The 15,596-nt window shown below is 58.1% G+C and overlaps 1 long non-coding RNA gene across 1 annotated transcript; it reads right to left on the bottom strand.

Moving 5' to 3' along the window:
• Positions 1 to 2,613: 2,613 nt before the first annotated feature.
• Positions 2,614 to 15,407, bottom strand: LOC105488414 (uncharacterized). Its single transcript, XR_011606654.1, has 4 exons — positions 15,274 to 15,407; positions 7,596 to 7,700; positions 3,868 to 4,012; positions 2,614 to 3,134 (listed from the first exon to the last, which is right to left on the bottom strand). It is a non-coding gene; the product is annotated as an uncharacterized lncRNA (long non-coding RNA).
• Positions 15,408 to 15,596: the final 189 nt, after the last annotated feature.

The raw sequence follows: 15,596 nt of genomic DNA, 5'->3' as shown, positions 1-15,596 counted from the left end.
GGGCTTCCCTTCCTAGAAACCCGCGCCCGGCCCTAACCATCCCCGGGAAGAGGCTGGAGGGTGCCCAGAACACCACGGATGGGGCGGCCGCCTTGGCTCATGCCATGGGTTTGAGCTCATGTCGTTTGGGATCGTGCGTGTCCTCCCTCGAGTCCCCGCGCCAGCCCCACTGCCTGAGGCTGCGGCCCGAGATTGACTGGAAGAATGGAACCAGTCCAGAGGCGGGGGAGGCTGCCGCCCTCGGGCTCATGACCGACAGCCCAGGCATCTTCAGACGGGCTTTCTGGGATTACAAGCCCCCAGCAGGGACAGCTAGGGCGTGGCTAAACCCACTGCCATGTCAGGAAACTCAGCAGTAAAGCCTTCTCCTGCTCCCCACAATGGGACACGCTGGTGACAGCAGCCTCAGGCCTGGGCAGGCTGGAGAAGGATGTGGCCCCTCAGTCCTGCTGGCAGCCTCGGGAATGACCCCAGCCTGGAACACAGCCAGCTCCTCTGCGGGGTCATCCTGATTCTTCTTTAGGAGGATCTTAAGAGATAACGCCCCTGAGGAACCTCTGCCCAGTAATAGAGTTTTTTTCCTTTTTTTTTCTAAAGAGCTGTCCTCTGAGAGGCATTTGTCACCACCACCCGCCCTGGGGAGCTGGGAGAGTCCCTAAGAGAATATCCCAGCTTCATAGCTGCTGCAGAGGGGAGCTCCCTGACCATGACCAGAGCCTCTCTCAGGGGCGCATGTGAGGCTGGGGGACAGAAGGGAGTGGGGACATGGCTCCGGGCTCCGGGTGGCCGTGGAGGGGTGTGTGGAGGGCGTGGTCCCCAGGGTTTCTCCCCCCATGCCAACAGCTGCCCCTGGAGAGATAGGCCCGGCGCTTTGAAGAAAACTGGGGGCCTGGGGCCTGGGCCACTGAGCTGGGACCTTGGTCTGGGACCCCGTCTCCGGCCATGGAAAATGGTCCTGGCACAGAGCTGGAGGGCTGGCGGCCCGGCCTAGAGAGAAGGCCCCTGTGTGTAACTACCTCGGTGGCCAGCGGGGATGACCACAGGTGGCCTCCTTCAGGGGCTTGGGCCCCAAGCGCCCTCCCTGCTGGACAGCCTGGCTTTCAGGACTATACGGAGACCCTGGGGCAGGCCTGCTGCCCCTCTGTTCCCTGACAGGACCCCCAGGCTCACTCCTTCTCCAGACCTCCAGAGGGCATTTGGGGTGAGGGTGGGATGAGGCAGAAGTGGGGGAGGGACAGAAACCCTGACCCAGGCCCCCAAGCTCCGGAGGGACACAGGAGTTTCCCAGTCCCCAAAAACCCTGCAGACAGCAGGGGACCCTCTAGAAGAGGGGCTGGAATTGGCCTGGGAGACCCAGGGACAGAGGTGACAGGGCCAGGCTTGGCTGGGCAGCCATTGGTCTAACCAGGCTTTAGAGGGCCATTCTTAGAGAAGTGGAGCTCAGTGGCACACAGCTTCTCAGGGGCCTGCGGTGCAGCCAGCCAGGCACAGGGACCAAGGGGTCAGAGGCGGGGCAGAGCATGGGTGAGAGTCAGGTTCTCCCGGGAAATACTTGGAGAGGGCCGGGGAGGAGGAGCTGGGGGCGCCATGGGTGTGCAGTGGGGGTGGCGCCATTGGCGGGAGCCACGGCCAAGGCCTAGGGGAGGTTTTGTGGAGAACGGGAGCTGGGAGCAGCAAAGTCAGGACCCTGGGGAGGTGGGTGGGAGGAGCTGCCACCTTGGGGACCCCGAGGCCCTGTGGGGTGAGCACCTCAGGAAAAGCAGGCTGGGGGTTGGGGGCAAGCTCTGCTTTGTCCGGACTGAGGTCAAGGCACCTGTGAGTGAGCCAGAGTGAGGGGAGGAGCGGCAGGGCCCTGGAGTGGAGTCCAGGGGATGCTCTGAGCCCAGGGAGAAGCAGCTGTGTCCTGGAGTGAGGACAGGGCAGAGACAGACTGGGGGTTGGGAGGCCATGAGAAGGGCTGGAGCCAGGCACAGGGGTCTGCCCCACTGGTGTCTGAGAAAGGACTCCCACAACGTTCCCAGAACTTGGTCTGAGTTCCTCAGTGTGCACCAGTCACTACTAGCATGGACTGGAAAGCTGGACGTGGAGTACATGGAGATCCAGACTTCACGGGATGAGGCTGAGCACAGCCACACCTCCCCAACAAAGGGGACACGGAGCCCAGAGAGTGGCTGGCTCTGCAGAGGCCCCCCAGCACCTGCGGTGGCTGGGCTGTGCCTTTCATCTGTGGACGGTGCTCCCCGCCATGCCACCTGAAGTCCACAGAGGGGATGGGGGGACTGTGGGCCTGGGGCACGGGGTGGCAGAGGCAGCGTGGAGCTCATGCGTAGGGAGGGGCCCCATCTCGGTGGGACACAGGGTGGGCGTGCACAGGTTCCTCCCCCGTCTCGGCTGAGCCCTGCTGCAGCCCACGGCTCCCTGAGCAGGGCTGTCACCCGCCGACTCACGCATCCTGCATAGAATAATTGAGTGCCCAAAATGTTCTGTCCTGCATTGGCTTGGGAAAGGGAGAAAAAGATGTAACCAAGGTCATCTTCAGCCCTGAGGGCTCAAAGCCCAGGAGGGGAGACAGGCTTGTCAAGGGAGAGCCATCCAAAAAGGCCAGTGGAGAGAATCTGGGCAGGCCTCCCAGAGGAAGGGGCTTTGGGTTGGAGCTGAAGGCACAGACAGGAGTTTGCTAAGTGGTGAGGAAGGAAAAGTTCTTGCAGCAGAGGGAATGGCATTAGAAGGCACGGAGTGGGACAGGTGCAGCCGTTCCCGGGGCCAGAGCACTGGGCGCGATGGCCGGGCCCGGGAGAGCCACGTGGCTTCCGCCGCAGAGCAGCGAGTCGGTGATGGTTGGTAGAGCTCTTTAGAAACGTGGGGCTGGGGAGCTAAGGTTTTATCTTAGGACTGAAGGGAGGCTTCACAGTAGCACAGCGAGGACAGGAGGCTGACGGGCCGAGGGGCTGCGCAGGTGGGAGCCTCCCTTCCTTCTGCTGGACTCCACAGGATGCCCTTCTACTCAGCAGCCATGGTGGCCTCCGTGTGGCCCCCGCCGGAAGACAGCACGAGGGGGTCGAGGAGACCCCATCAAACTCCAGGTCCTTCCCTTGCATTTCTCAGGCTCTGCAAGGGGCACTCAGCAGCATGTCCTAAAAAATCCACCGTGCCTCCTGTCCCTGCCCACCCAGGCCGCAGCTGCTTCCGTGTCTGTCTCCTCTGCCTCCCTGGAGTTCTCCCCCACCCCACCCCACACACCACCTGCTGTCTCCCTCCCGCCTCCTTTCTTCCTAGTTCTGGGTCCCCAGATGCCCCGGGGCTGGGTGGGGTAGGAGCCTCGCTAGCAGAGGCGGGGGACGGGTGGTGAGGATCCGGGAAGCTGAGCTCTCAGGACTGGAGGCCCCTCCTGCAGCCGTCTCCACAGCAGCACCTTCCTGAGCCCGAGGTGGCCAAGCCTTGGGTGTGACTGTGAACCAGTGCCTGCCGCAGGCCCCGCCCTCAAGACCGTCCTCCACTGTGTGCTGTGAGGCCTGGGGAAATGACTGAACGGCTTAGTGCCTCAGTTTCCCCACCTGTAAAACAGTGGCTGCTGCATGTGCTTGTGATGAAGATGGAGCGTTGATTTGAAAAGCGTTTGGACAGGGCGGGTCACAGGAAAGCTGTGCCATAAACTCGATCTGTCCTTTGCTCAACGGTCTCCTTTCCCCACATCCCTCCTGCCTTCCTTTGACAAATAGAAAATAAGCCCCACCACAGCCAGGCATGGGGGGCAGCCAGAGGACAGTGGGTGTGGGGGTTGGGGCCCAGCAGCCTCGAGGGCTCAGGACCTGGCTGCCCTGATGGGCCTGTTCCCCAGTCCCGAGCTCCTGGATTGTGGCCGCTTACCAAGGCTCCAGACACTTGTCAGGTAGCAGAGTCGGCCACAGGGCTCGAGGCTGACATGTGCTTCCCTTCCCTCAGGCTGCTCGGAGGACGCCCACCCCGAGAATGGAATGCAGGGCCAGCCTGCTGTTGCCCGACCAACTGGAACCTTGAAGAAAAAGCGCACATCCCGGCCGAGGGTGAGGAGGAGCAAAGGCGCTGGGGCCCCAGTAGGGAGGAGGAGTCCCCATAACCACAGGCCCAGCTACTGGGTGCAGGAGGTCCTGGCAGGCCAGCCAGCTCCTACCAACCAAAAGCCTCACCGGGAAGGGCCCCGCTGGGGCTCGGGAGCTGGGTGCCAGGTCACCCGGCAGGCCCCAAGCTCACCAGCCCTCTGAACTCAGGTGTCTTGGTCAGGAGGGGACTGTAGTGGCGGAGATGACTGAGTGAGGTGTCCTGTGGGACACCTGTGTGGTTCCACACAGCAGGCGCTGGGCAGGACTTAGCAGCTCCCCCTAGGGCAGGACTGCTCGAGGGGTCAGCCAAGGAGGGGCAGCGTGTAGGAGGCCTCTGAGACCCCTCTCAGCTCTGGACAGCTTCCCTAAGGGGCAGAAAGGAGCCACAGGAAGGGAAGGAAGGGGATGGAATGCCCCTGGGGGAGGAAAGGCTGGCGGGAAGGGTGGGAAGGTCCGGAAAGTCAGGAGTCTGGGAAGAGAAGCAGAAGCTCCCACCCAGCCCTGCCCTTGGGGCTGCTGGGCCTGTACAACCCCGCCAACTGAGCGGCCTCCTCACCTGCGGGAGGGAGTGAGGAGCTGAGGAGTGGGAGGGAGTGGGGGGCTGAGGAGCGGGAGGGAGTGGGAGGCTGAGGTGTGGGAGGGAGTGGGGGGCTGCGGAGCGGGAGGGAGTGGGGGTCTACAGAGCAGGAGGGAATGCGGGGACTGCGGTGCGGGAGGGAGTGGGGGGCTGCAGAGAGGGAGTGGGGGGCTGTGGGGAGGGAGGGAGTGGGGGCCTGTGGGGAGGGAGGGAGTGGAGGGCTGCGGAGTGGGAGGGAGTGGGGGGCTGCGGTGCGGGAGGGAGTGGGGGGCTGCGGAGTGGGAGGAAGTGGGGGGCTGCGGAGTGGGAGGGAGTGGGAGGCTGCGGATTGGAATGGCGTGGGGGGCTGCAGAGCGGGATGGAGTTGGGGGCTGCAGTGTGGGAGGGAGTGGGGTCTGTGGAGTGGGAGAGAGTGGGGTACTATGGAGTGGGAGGGAGTGGGGTTGCAGAGTGGAACTCCTCACTGCCTCGATGGAGAGACTCACTGGGCAGTGCTGGCCAGGCAGTGCTGGCCAGGCAGCGCTGGTGCAGGAGGGCAGACACGCTGCTCCTAGCGGGGAATGGGGAGGGTGGCCTAGTTCGGCTCCCAGAGGCATCTGTAGAGTGGGCGTGTGTGTGTGTGTCAGGCCCTCTGGAGTGTGTGTGTGTGTGTCAGGCCCTCTGGAGTGTGTGTGTGTGTGTCAGGCCCTCTGGAGTGTGTGTGTGTTTCAGGGTCTCTGGAGTGTGTGTGTGTGTCAGGTCTCTGGAGTGTGTGTGTGTGTGTGTCAGGCCCTCTGGAGTGTGTGTGTGTGTGTGTCAGGGTCTCTGGAGTGTGTGTGTGTGTGTGTGTCAGGGTCTCTGGAGTATGTGTGCGTGTGTCAAGGTCTCTGGAGTGTGTGTGTGTGTCAGGTCTCTGGAGTGTGTGTGTGTGTCAGATCTCTGGAGTGTGTGTGTGTGTCAGGCCCTCTGGAGTGTGTGTGCGTGTGTCAGGGTCTCTGGAGTGTGTGTGCGTGTCAGGGTCTCTGGAGTGTGTGTGCGTGTGTCAGGGTCTCTGGAGTGTGTGTGCGTGTGTCAGGGTCTCTGTGTGTGCGTGTGTCAGGGTCTCTGGAGTGTGTGTGTGTGTGTGTCAGGTCTCTGGAGTGTGTGTGTGTGTCAGATCTCTGGAGTGTTTGTGTGTGTCAGGCCCTCTGGAGTGTGTGTGCGTGTGTCAGGGTCTCTGGAGTGTGTGTGCGTGTGTCAGGGTCTCTGTGTGTGCGTGTGTCAGGGTCTCTGGAGTGTGTGTGTGTGTGTCAGGTCTCTGGAGTGTGTGTGTGTGTCAGGGTCTCTGGAGTGTGTGTGCATGTGTCAGGGTCTCTGGAGTGTGTGTGTGTGTCAGGCCCTCTGGAGTGTGTGTGTGTGTTTCAGGGTCTCTGGAGTGTGTGTGTGCGTGTGTGTCAGGGTCTCTGGAGTGTGTGTGTGTGTTTCAGGGTCTCTGGAGTGTGTGTGCGTGTGTGTGTCAGGGTCTCTGGAGTGTGTGTGTGTTTTTCAGGGTCTCTGGAGTGTGTGTGTGCGTGTGTGTCAGGGTCTCTGGAGTGTGTGTGTGTGTCAGGCCCTCTGGAGTGTGTGTGTGTGTGTCAAGGTCTGAGTGTGTGTGTGCATGTGTCAGGGTCTCTGGAGTCTGTGTGTGTGTGTGTCAAGGTCTCTGGAGCGTGTGTGTGTGTCAAGGTCTCTGGAGTGTGTGTGTGTGTGTCAGGCCCTCTGGAGTGTGTGTGCGTGTGTCAGGGTCCCTGGAGTGTGTGTGCGTGTGTCAGGTCTCTGGAGTGTGTGTGTGTCAGGGTCTCTGGAGTGTGTGTGCGTGTGTCAGGGTCTCTGGAGTGTGTGTGTGTGTGTCAGGGTCTCTGGAGTGTGTGTGTGTGTGTTTTTCAGGGTCTCTGGAGTGTGTGTGTGTGTGTCAGGGTCTCTGGAGTGTGTGTGTGTCAGGCCCTCTGGAGTGTGTGTGTGTGTTTCAGGGTCTCTGGAGTGTGTGTGTGCGTGTGTGTCAGGGTCTCTGGAGTGTGTGTGTGTGTGTGTCAGGCCCTCTGGAGTGTGTGTGTGTGTGTCAAGGTCTGAGTGTGTGTGTGCGTGTGTCAGGGTCTCTGGAGTGTGTGTGTGTTTGTGGCGGGTCTATGCCGTGTGTGGCATGTGACTTGCATGGTTTGTGTACATGCTCCAGGTCACTTCTATCCTGAGGGTCACGGCTCCTTCTGGCGATGCCCCTTGGTTGGTGCCCTCTTCAAGGGGATGTCCTGGCTGTGGGTCTGTGTCACCAGGAGGGGAGCAGGACACAGGCCCTCTGAGCCCCTCTGCAGTGGGCCAGTCCTCCGAGGCTGAGCCCATCCAGGGTGGGTCTGTCCTGTCTCCCAAGTCTGAGCCCCTCAGCGGTGGGCCTGTCCTCTGAGTCTGAGCCCCTCCGTTGTGAGTCTGTCCTGTCCTCCGAGTCTTCTTGTTTCCACACTGGGGCCTCCTCCTGGGCTCAGAAATGCATAGCACGCAGGTTGGCTGCGTCAGAAGGGACCACGGGTGGACTTGCCCTGGGAGCTGCTCTCCCAGCAGCCTGACAGCCCTGCTAGGGCAGACCCACCAAGACTGCTCCCCTACCCCTCAGGGAGTCGCTGCCAGCGCCACAGAGCCCAGGCATGTCCGGTGGCTCTGGCAGTCCTGCCAATGTGGCCCGTTTCCCTCCCTATGCCCATTGCCCCAGTTATGCCATGCCGCTCATGGTTCCTGGTTCCGGGCAGGGGTTGGGGGCTAGGCCTGGGTTTCCACCGCCACCCTTCCGGGATGTCTGCTTGGCTGGAAGACGTGGAATCCTTCAGCCGGTTCCCCATCAGTTAAGGGCAAAGAGCCAGACAGGGTCCCTTGTTGAGCTGGTCACTCCTGGGGACAGCTGGGGCCCTCAGAGGGGTGTGTTGCCCTGGAGACAAGGATGCTGATCTATTTACCTACTCACTTCTGCCCCCCATGAGCTGAGGGACCTCCAGGGACACTCATTCCTCTGCATCGCACACTTGCACCTGCTGGTCCGGCCCCATTCTTTGGAGGTGGCCCTGAAGCAAAGAAGAGAGAAGAGGGAGCTTGAGTGGAAAGTCGTGAGCACGCACAGGAGCTGGCGGCCACGGCTGCGGGAGTCAGAGGGGAGCCCAGAGGGTGTAGCAAGGGGTACCAATGGCGTCTGCTCCCATTAGAATTCCAGTCAGCCAAAGTTGACCTCAACCTGACTGTACTGACTTAAATAAGTGGGCATTTTCTCGTGTAACCAGAAAGAATGGGTATTTTAGGACTGTGTTGGAAGCTCCATGAACCACCAAAGACCCTGCCACTTTCAGTCTTAAGAAGATCTTCTTCTTCTTCTTCTCCTTCTTCTTCTTCTTCTTCTTCTTCTTCTTCTTCTTCTTCTTCTTCTTCTTCTTCTTCTTCTTCTTCTTCTTCTTCTTCTTCTTCCTCTTCTTCTTGCCCCCAAGATGGCTGCTTCACCTCCAACCATCACATCTCCACTCCAGGAAGCAGAGGGTGAAGGGTCTTTGTCAGCTGAAACCAACTGCTTTCCTGTAAGCTCTGTCCCATGGCTTCCCCAACATGGCAAGAGCCTGTGAGGTGCTCTGGGAGAGGTGCGCAGTCACCTCAGACAAAATCTGATCTCTGCGATGAGGGAGAAGGGGCGTGGGTGTTGGGAAGGCAGCTCTTTCAGAGGCGGATGCTATTATTTTAATGACTTTCCTTTTTCTTTGACACACGGAGCCAAGGACCGCCTTGGCACAAGCTGCAAGTTGCCAGCCACAGGAAGGAGCATGACGGGAGCCGTGGTGGGGAGGAAGGAGGTATTTCCTCTCATAGTGGCCTCTGCACGCACTTGGCCTCCCTAGAAGTTGACAGTCACATGACAATTCCTTCATTTCTTCCCTTAGGTGCCTCTCTGTGGCTGGGGTTGTACCCACCTATCAGCCAGGCACCTATGAAAGGACCAGCTCACTTAGAGAGATGCTGCCTGGTCTTATCCAAACCTCAGGCCAGTCCCCTATTCCCAGGATAAAAGTGTCTTCCACAGCATCTGTGGCCCAGGGCCATCTGGCCTCTTGGTTACCACCAAGGCTGGGGAGCTCACTACCTCTATAGCATGTGTATAGGCAGGAGAGGGAGGCACGGTGTGGGTAACATAAAACCCCAGATTCCCCCTCAATGGTTGTGATCATGAAAAACCTCTCCACAAAAGCCACAGAGGTTTTCAGGAAACACCTTTCCAAGCCCTTCCTTGAGTGGAGATGGGATAGGCATGGGCAGCCTCCCGGAGTCCCCAGGGCTAAAGTAACCCTTTTGCACAGAGGAGACAGTAGAAAGGAGACAGCAGAAAGTGTGTTTCAGAGAGGGGCAACCATTGCCCAAGTTCACCAGTGGAGGAATTGGAATGCGGGTCTGAGCACATCCAAGGGAAGAAAGGCAGGAACGGCAAACCACAGTCCCACCCAAGTCAGCAACTGCCAGGACCAGGGCCCATCAAGGCGGTGCTGGTGAAGCTTGCTGGGCTCCTGGCCCACCCTGTTCTCCCAGAGAATCCAGTCAGGTGTGAGGACCCCCAGGAGAGGCTGCCTGCACAGTGCAGTGTAGTGGGATTCATGGGGGCCACGGGGGAGGGGAGGGAGAGGTTTGGTCTGCAGTTGTACTTGGGATTCACCTTTTTTCCGCCTTCCTGGGCAGGCAGGACTGGACTGGGCTGTGCAGTATGAGTCATTTCTGGGTTTTCTACACTACTCTATTTCTGTGTCCTCCTTTCCACCAATACCATACAGTCTTCATGGCTGTAGCTATTTAAGAAGTCTTGAAATTGGGTAGACATGTTCCTTCCACTTTATTCCTCTTTTCCAAAATTGTTTTAGCTACTTTAGTTCCCTTGCCTTTCTGTACAGATTTTAAAATCACCTTGTCTGTATCTACAAAAAAAAAAAAGAGGCCGGGCGCGGTGGCTCAAGCCTGTAATCCCAGCACTTTGGGAGGCCGAGACGGGCGGATCACGAGGTCAGGAGATCGAGACCATCCTGGCTAACACGGTGAAACCCCGTCTCTACTAAAAAATACAAAAAACTAGCCGGGTGAGGTGGCGGGCGCCTGTAGTCCCAGCTACTCGGGAGGCTGAGGCAGGAGAATGGCGTGAACCCGGGAGGCGGAGCTTGCAGTGAGCTGAGATCCGGCCACTGCACTCCAGCCTGGGCTGCAGAGCGAGACTCCGTCAAAAAAAAAAAAAAAAAAAAAGAAAGAAAGAAAGAAAGAAAGAAAGACAGAACGAAAGACAGAAAGAAAGAAAGAAAGAAAGAAAATCTTGCTGGAATTTTGATAGGAATGTCTTTAAACCTGAATATCACTTTGGGGAGGATTGACCTCTACAGTATGTTAAGTCCTCCAATCCATGAATATGGTATTTCCCTCCATTCGCCTCATCTTCTGTGATTTCTTTCACAAGGCTTTTGTCATGGCCATGTTTCACTAGGTTTGCACCCAAGCATTTCATTTTTATTTCAGCAGTTGTAACTGGTATTGTATTTTTGTTTCTGTTTTCCCCTTCTAGCATTTAGCAGTACAATTTATTTGTATATGTTGATTTTGTATCCTGCAACCTTGCTGAACCTGCCTGTTAACTGTAGGAGTTTTATGTAGATTCTTTGTGATTTTCTGCACAGATAATTGTGTCATCTGCAGACGCAGACAGTTTTTTGGGTTTTTTGTTTGTTTGTTTGTTTGTTTTTGGGATGAAGTCTCACTCTGTTGCCCAGGCTGGAGTGCTGTGGCGCAATCTCAGCTCACTGCAACCTCCACTCCCAGGTTCAAGCCATTCTCCTGCCTCAGCCTCCCAAGTAGCTGGGACTACAGGCACATGCCACCATGTCTGCTTAATTTTTTTGTATTTTTTGTAGAGACGGGGTTTCACCATGTTGGCCAGGCTGGCCTTGAACTCCTGACCTCAGGTGATGCGCCTGCCTCAGCCTCCCAAAGTGCTGGGATTACAGGAGTGAACCACCACGCCTGGCCGACACAGACAGTTTTAAATCTTCCTTCTCAATCTGTATGCCTATGATTTATTATTCTTGCTTCATTTTAGTGGCTAGAACTTCCATTACTGTGATCAATAAGAGTTTCTGATCTCAGGAGGAGAATATGCAGTCTTTCATCAACAGCATGATGTTTGCTGTAAGCTTTTTTTGTTTGTGTGTTTTTGTTTTGTTTTTTGTTTGTAGATGCCCTTTTGTCAAGTTGAGAATTTCTCCTCTATTTCTATTTTTTTCTAAGAATTTTTATCAAAAAATGTCGGGGCATCAATTGCTTTAATGTTATTATACAGCCTGTTCATATGGTGGGTTTCGTTGCCTGAGTTTCAGATCGCGCCAACCTTGCATCCTGAGTGAGCCCCACTTGGTCACAGTATTTGATTCCTTTTACCTGACATTGCATTCTATCTGCTAGTATTTTGTTAGGGATTTTTGCTCCTATACTCATAAGGGTTATCAGTCTGTAGTTTTCTTTCTTTTCTTTCTTTTTTTTTTTTTTTGTACTGTCTTTGGCTTTGACATTGGGGTGAGATTAGCATCATAACATGAAATAGGGTGAGTTTCCTTCCTTTTCTTTTTTCTGGAACAGATTGTGTAAAATTGGTGCTAATTCTTTAAACATTGGGTAGAATTATCCAGTGAAACCATATGGGCCTACAGATTTTTTTTTTTTTTTTTTTTTTTTGTGACTTTTAAAATTGTGAGCTGGTTTTAATTCCCTACTGGCTACTTCATGAATTAATGGGTTAAAAAATCTCGTTGAGAAGTGTCCACTTCATATTTAAATGGATCAGGATTTTACTTTTAAAAAAAGTTTTTCCTCTCATATCTCTTCCCTGGGCAGTGGGGCAAGAGGCAAGCTGACTTCTCACGTCCTGAAGGGTGGGCAGAAGGCAGGAGGGCAGGGGTGCCCGGCCAGGCTCTGAGGAGGCAAGTGGGCTGGGAGGGGCTAGAGCAGGGCTTCCCACTGGGCTTTGGGCTGGCAAGTGGCTTCAACCCCCATCGCCTGCATCCCACTTCCTCTGGTCCTCAGCTCCCTGGTCAAAGGCTGCAGCCTGCTCATCTTCCCCTGGCCTCCTGCATCCCCACCCCAGGCTCCCTTGGCCAGCCCCTCGGCCCTCCTCTCAACACATTGCAGGGCAGGTGCCCTTGGCTCTGTGCATCCCCAGCCTCCCATAAGAAGGTAGCACCAATACCTGCGGGTGCTAGGCTCGTGCTCGGGCTGTGGACTCGCTTGGCTGGCCCTCAGTTCTCTGTGGAGCCTGCCTGGGAGCTCCAGGACCCTGGCACCCAGGAGCCGCTGACAGGGGCTTCCATGGGGGCTCCTGGCACCAGGACCGGGTTGCACTCACCAGCTGGGACATGAGGGTGACGGTGGCCTTAAGGGTGGGGGCATTCAATGGGTAATCACCCAGGACCCCTCGGCTTATCCTAAGTAAGCACTGTGGGTTTTTCCTGTTATCATTACTGGCCCTGTTCTTCTGGCTGACCCACAAGCTCCCAAGGGCAGGGACCCCTCCCCTGACCCCTCCTGGGGAATGTAGAGGTGGAAGATACGTGAAGTCATGGCCGAAGGCTGTCCTGGGAGGGGAGCAAGTGACTTTAAGGTGCCTGGAAATGGAATTGCAGACTAGAGTACTAGGATGGAGGAGAAATTCCAGAGTGGGGGCTTCAGGAGGTGGACTGTCTAGGACCAGGAATGGGAGCATGCAGGGTGCTGGGGTGATGACCCCGACCCCAGCACTGAAGGGGAGTGAAGGCAGGGCAAGGAGCAGGGTCGTCTCTGGTACCCAAGGCCCCTCCGTGCCCAAAGGAGCGACACCAGGGCGCTATGGAGGGCAGGGCTAACAGGACAGAGGCAGGCGCTGCAGGGTCTGTGAGAGGAGAGGGCGGGTGGGCTGAGGACCCCACCCTGGCAGCCCCTGCCCTAGGGGAGCTCGAGGCAGCAGGAGGGCCATGAGCCTAGGTGGGGAGAAGGCTGCTAGGGTGGAAGGTGAGCAGGCACTCTGGGGTCTCTGGTCCAACAGGTGCGATCACAGGACGATGGGTTTTCTACCAAGGGGGACGAGGAGAGATCTCTGAGTCAATGGAAGACAGGGGCCCTTTGACAGTGGGTGGCCAGGATGCTAATGCCCTCTCTGGTCTGCCCAAGCTCTTTGGCCCTTCAGCTCTGCCTGGCATGGAGACCGGCCTTGGCCACCGGGATGCCTGGGACATGGCAGGCATGGCAGCCCCCGGCGGGGTGCTGTGAACAGTACATCTGGGGACAGAAGCAGGCTTGTGGACTGTGCACTGTCACTGGGCAGGCCCCAAGGCATCTGAAGCAGGAAGTCCCCTACGGACCCCTGGGCACCAGCATCCAACAGAGCCAGTGTCCACTGTCCAGGACCCAGGCACCACTGGACACCATGAACGAGGGTCCACTAATGAGGCCTGGCCCAGAGAGCCCCCGCGTTGCCCTCCCATGCTGAGGTGCAGGGGGACACTCTCTGAGCTAAAGGGTTATCCTCCAGAGCAGGGGGCTGCAAGCAGCTGGGGCCAAGCCCCTCCTGGTCCTTTGGCCTAACCCTGAGAAAGATTGGGGTTCAGTAGAACAAAAAGGGCCCCAGCCACCATGGGGAGAGGACCCCAGGACCATTTTCCCTGACGGCCAGCTCTGGACTGTCCATCAAGGTGTCCAGGTCAACAGAGGCCCAAAGCGTGGGGCTGTGTGGCCTCCTGTGTGGGGAGAGGGTGCCTGAGGCAGAGGGCAGGCCCCCAGGGTCTGGCGAGAGTTGGGCCTAACTGATCAGCTCCAGCTGGCGTTTGGCTGGATAGATAGGGATGCAGATTCTGCCTTCCTCCTGGAAGGATTCAGGCCGAGCAGGCCTCAGCATCTTTAATGCACACTCCAGGGGGCAGGGCAGCCACCTGCCAGGGCTGCTGGGGAGATGGACCCGGGAGAGAGCCATGGCCAGAGCAGGAGGAGCCACCCACAGTAGGTGGCTCAGGCTGCAGGCAGGAGGACTTGGGAAGGGAAGGACAGGTTGTCTCAGGACAGGCCTGCAGCAGGAGCTGGGAGCTGGGGTGCCCACCCTCTCATACCCAGCCTGCTCTGCCTGCCCCTTAACCGCATTCCTAAGCTCCACACCCATGGCCAGGCAGCGGGCAGTGTGGAGGCTGAGGAGAGAGGAGTGCGGCAGCCGTGGAAGCCCAGCCAGGGGCTCTCCTCACCCACACGGCTCATCCTGGCCTTCCCCAGCGAGATCAAGATCACAAAGGCAGCCCCCGCCCTCCTCTGGGGTTCACCTGGACCCGAACCCAGCCCTGCACCCAGGAAGAAAGCTCAGCCCGGCTGGCTGGCGTCCCTGCCCCTCCCTCCTGCGGGCTCAGACAGCACTGCTGCCAGCCTGAGGTGGCCATGATAAAAAATGAAGAGAAAGAGGTGAAACTAATTTGAATCATATATTTAACCCAAGGCCTGGAGGCCACGGGTACGGGGCAGCCGCAGAGGCAGCTCCTCACTCAGCTCCTTGCCAGCCCTGAGGCTCAGTCACTATTTTTGAAAGGATAAGCATGGAGTTGGCCCTGGGCTCCGGAAGCCCGGCTGCTGGAAGAGGGGGTGGCCGACGCTGCCGCTGGCTCCCCCAAGTGACCTAGATGGAAGGGCACCTCCTTTGCCTTTCTGCCACAGGTTGCCTCGGGCCTCACAGGCCTCCCAGCTGTCCTGGGGCCTGGGCGGCCTAGCAGGACCTACTCCAGAGTGCAGGGCCTCCGGGTCACCAGGCCACCTGCTCAAGAGGGGAGGAAGCTGGCCGGGGATGCCCGGGCTCCTCAGCGCACCAGGGACACCCTGTACTTGGCCCTCCCCAGAGAGATCGAGATCACCAAATGCAGCCCCCACCCTCATCTGGGGTTCACCTGGACCCGAACCCAGCCCTGCACCCAGGAAGAAAGCTCAGCCCGGCTGGCTGGTGTCCCTGCCCCTCCCTCCTGTGGGCTCGGACAGCACCGCTGCCAGCTGAGGTGGCCATGATAAAAAATGAAGAGAAAGAGGTGAAACTAATTTGAATCATATATTTTATTTAACCCAATATATCCACCCAATATATCCCAATATTTAATCCAACATTTCCCCACGCAGGAAGCATTCCAGCCTCTGGCTGAGTGCTATCAGGATGCTGTCAGGGCTGGAGTGGGGTCTGAGGGGGAAGAATGTCCTGGAGCCCACCTGGTGGGGTGAGGCCCCTCTTTAGAGCCCCTCTCTGCAGACCACACCTCCGGCCCTCAGAGCCCTCCCACCCGCAGCCTGCCCTGCCTGCCCCTTAACCGCATTCCTAAGCTCCACACCCACAGCCAGGCAGCGGCGGGCAGTGTGGGGGCTAAGGAGGGAGGAGTGCGGCAGCCTCGGAAGCCCAGCCAGAGGCTCTCCTCGCCACCCACACAGCTCATTAGGACTCCAGGCACGGAGCTCCCGGTGGGGGCAGGAGGCCAGTGGCAGGCGGGGGCTGCTGTCAGCGTGAGGATACGCTGCTCCCGGCTGCGGCTGTGGCCTAGCGCCAACTCCACTCGGTCCCTGCCCCCACCCTCTCTCCCCTTTGCTTACCTGCAGGTGGCTTTGGTGACTTGAGAATGGCCCAAGTGCTGCCATTGCAGAGATGGGGAAACTGAGGTGAGAGGAGAGAAAGCCGAGGGCTCTGCAGGGACCTGCACCCAGCATCTGCGGGGAGCCAGTCCCTGGTGTCACCGTATGAATCTGACCACGCCATGGGCGGTAGCTCTGACCACCCCGTTTCACTGTGGGGAGGCGGAGGCCCGGCATGGGGAGGATGTGTGGCCAGCTCTGTCCCGCAGAGGTCAAAGGGGAGGTCAAAGGGGAGACAGCAGGGACAGAGCCCAGGCCATTGTGATGGAGGCAACCTGGCCAAA

Source organism: Macaca nemestrina, chromosome 8 (genome assembly GCF_043159975.1).
Source record: "Macaca nemestrina isolate mMacNem1 chromosome 8, mMacNem.hap1, whole genome shotgun sequence".
Lineage (NCBI taxonomy): Eukaryota > Metazoa > Chordata > Mammalia > Primates > Cercopithecidae > Macaca > Macaca nemestrina.
This window is presented reverse-complemented; position numbering and strand designations above follow the sequence as displayed.